Genomic DNA, 2,639 nt, shown 5'->3' on the forward strand with positions numbered 1-2,639 from the left:
GCCTTTTTTGGGGTCACTCTTAATTAAGCTAAAAAGGGCCAGAAGTATCAAACCTTGCAAATAGCACTGATGCTATTTTTACTCATTTCTAACACTCCCTCCTCTTCCTGTGTGATATGCCTCTTGTACTTTTTGGTTTTTCCCCAAAATTTGGGTTCCTTAAAATATGATGCTATAAAAGTACTTTTAAAATAGCTGCTCTTCTAAATCAAGAATTCCAAAGAGGTTGAATTAAAATTCCATTAAAGACATCCCCATACCTCTAGAAATATCTTCTTATAAGATGACAAAGCTTCCCTTCTTTTAATCATAAATCTCTACCTAATTCTATTCAGTATTTCTCTCCATGTCTGAAATAAGACGTTGGCCTCACTGGAAAGTGGCTCTCTATAACTCTAGAGCTCTTGACAAATAGAAAAAAGCATAAAGGAATTTGAAACGTTAGCAGGAGGAATCTTTGGTAGTGATGTTTCTTGAGCATCATCTATTTTCTATTCTTACAATCCAATTTTTACGATGGATCTGTTAAAACTATCACATTTATAACCATAGCTTGAACAAAAGATCCAAGATGAGTTCCTGAGTGTATCACACCTGTCCCCAGAAACAGCTGGGTTAGTTGGACTTTGGCCTTTACCCATTTTAGTTTTGGACAGATGGATTTTCCTCTTCTGATAATTGAGAAGTGGAAGAGAATGGAAATAGTAGTTTATCAGAAATTAGCACAATTGGATTTCATAAACCATGTCAGTTGGTGACTATTTTTGTCTCTTCACTGTAGAACATCTGGGTTTGGGCTGTGGCTATTAGCTGGTTTATGCCTAAGTCTGAACTAAATGTTCAGAAGATATTCTTTTATGTATTTTTACTCTCTTTAACTGTAGCAGGCAGCGGTATGGTTAGATAGTCCAATGCACTTGAAGGAAGAAAGTAAATGAGAAGGGTCATAATTGAGTAGCATCAAGCAGCTACTGATTAGGCTCTCTTCGTAACACCACAGCATTCTAAACCTTTTCTCAGTCCTGGAAATACAGGCCTACAGACCCAGGGAAACAAGGCCTCTAGCTCCCTTCTCACAATAATGTTTTCAAGTGCACAAAACAAAATACACAAAACTGCAAATAATTCTATTTGAACTACAGCTATTAAATATTTGTTTTTATGTTCACAGACTCTGGGTTAAGAACTCCTATACTTCACTCAGATTTTGAGGATCCTCATTCTTTCGATTATCATACTCAAGAAAGTGAGGGGACTTGGTGGCAGAGACTATTTCCAGAAACAACAACAGCTTAACTCTGGTGAGGGATTTTTGTAAATGGATCTTTTCTGGGCTGATAGCACTTGTGCTGTGCCATATATGTTTAACTGGACCTGTGTGGACTGGAGTATGACAGTTCCCGGTCCCTGGAATGACAGTCTTTCCCAAAGCTTTGGGACTTGTGTTTGTGCCTCCCCTTGGACCTGCCTTCAGAATGATCATCATGGGAGTGCAAGCGATTTTCCGAGCTGTGGCTTCTTTCCTGGTGTTTGTTCTTTTCCTTTCTCCTCCTTTCCTTTCTGCTGGAGCTGCTTGAGGATTTCTTATGCCACAGCTTATCCCTTCTTGACTCCCTCCTTGAGGTAGACTCGGCTCTCTCAAGGTGACTTCGGTAGACACTTAAACGGCTCACCTGTGCTCCATGTCCTTCTCACTGCTCAGGACTGGAGTTCTTGTCGAAGCTTCCAGTGGCAGACTTACTCAGACCAGAACTCTCCTTCTCCTTCCTGTGGCGGGACACTATGGAGGATGATGTGGACATTTCCTGCTTATCCATGTTTGTTCTGATATCTTTGGGTTTTTTTATGCTTTTTCACAGGTGTCTCATCTTCTGAGAATTCCTACCAACTAGGAGACGGGGTCTTAACCCCACAGCCCCTTTCCCTGAATGTTCTGGTTACATCATCCAGGTTCTTAGAATACTTGGGATTCCTGTAATTAGCTACATGATCCACTTGAATAGTTCTTCCTCTAATCTTGATCTCATTAAAATTGTCGATGGCCAAAATCGTGCTTCTCTGATCTTTGTAGCAAAGAAAACAGAATCCTTTGGACTTTCCGGTCTTCTTATCTCGTACAAGATTAATATTTACAATTTCACCATATTGAGAAAACACACAGATGATATCTCCTTCAATCGGTTCAAAGGAGAGTCCTCCCAGAAAGATCCAAGTGCTGTCCTTGTATTTGGCGTGCCAAAACGAGTTCCACCTCCCACTCATTCAATTCATTGATAAGCTTCACCTTGGTCATGCATTTATCTTGGGGTACCAGACCAACGGCATCTTTCCAGTTTGCCTAAAGTACCTAAATGTGTTGTTCTCCTCTTTAAATTATAATAGTTCTCTCTGGGAGAGAGCAGGTTTCTCAGGGAGGTTTTCTGGAGGCAGCCTTAATTTCAGTTAAAAGTAATAATCACTGCAAATACAGCCAGCTGATAAAATGCAAATGTTTATTTCTTATCTCTTTCCAAGCCCCTTTAGCTTTCTTAGAGGCCTCTCTCTCTCCTTGGTTCTAAGAGCTCTTGCAGCTTTGTCCTTTGTTTCTTCCTCTACTTTCTTCAGCCTCCAGCCAGCACCAAGTGAAAGTTGGAATGAAT

General features: G+C 40.4%; 1 pseudogene; it reads right to left on the reverse strand.

Moving 5' to 3' along the window:
- Positions 1 to 1,185: 1,185 nt before the first annotated feature.
- Positions 1,186 to 2,293, reverse strand: LOC127544488 (RNA-binding motif protein, X-linked 2-like; annotated as a pseudogene).
- Between the last annotated feature and the right edge of the window lie 346 nt (positions 2,294 to 2,639).

The sequence above is a fragment of the Antechinus flavipes genome, chromosome 1 (assembly GCF_016432865.1).
Source record: "Antechinus flavipes isolate AdamAnt ecotype Samford, QLD, Australia chromosome 1, AdamAnt_v2, whole genome shotgun sequence".
Taxonomy (NCBI): Eukaryota; Metazoa; Chordata; class Mammalia; order Dasyuromorphia; family Dasyuridae; genus Antechinus; species Antechinus flavipes.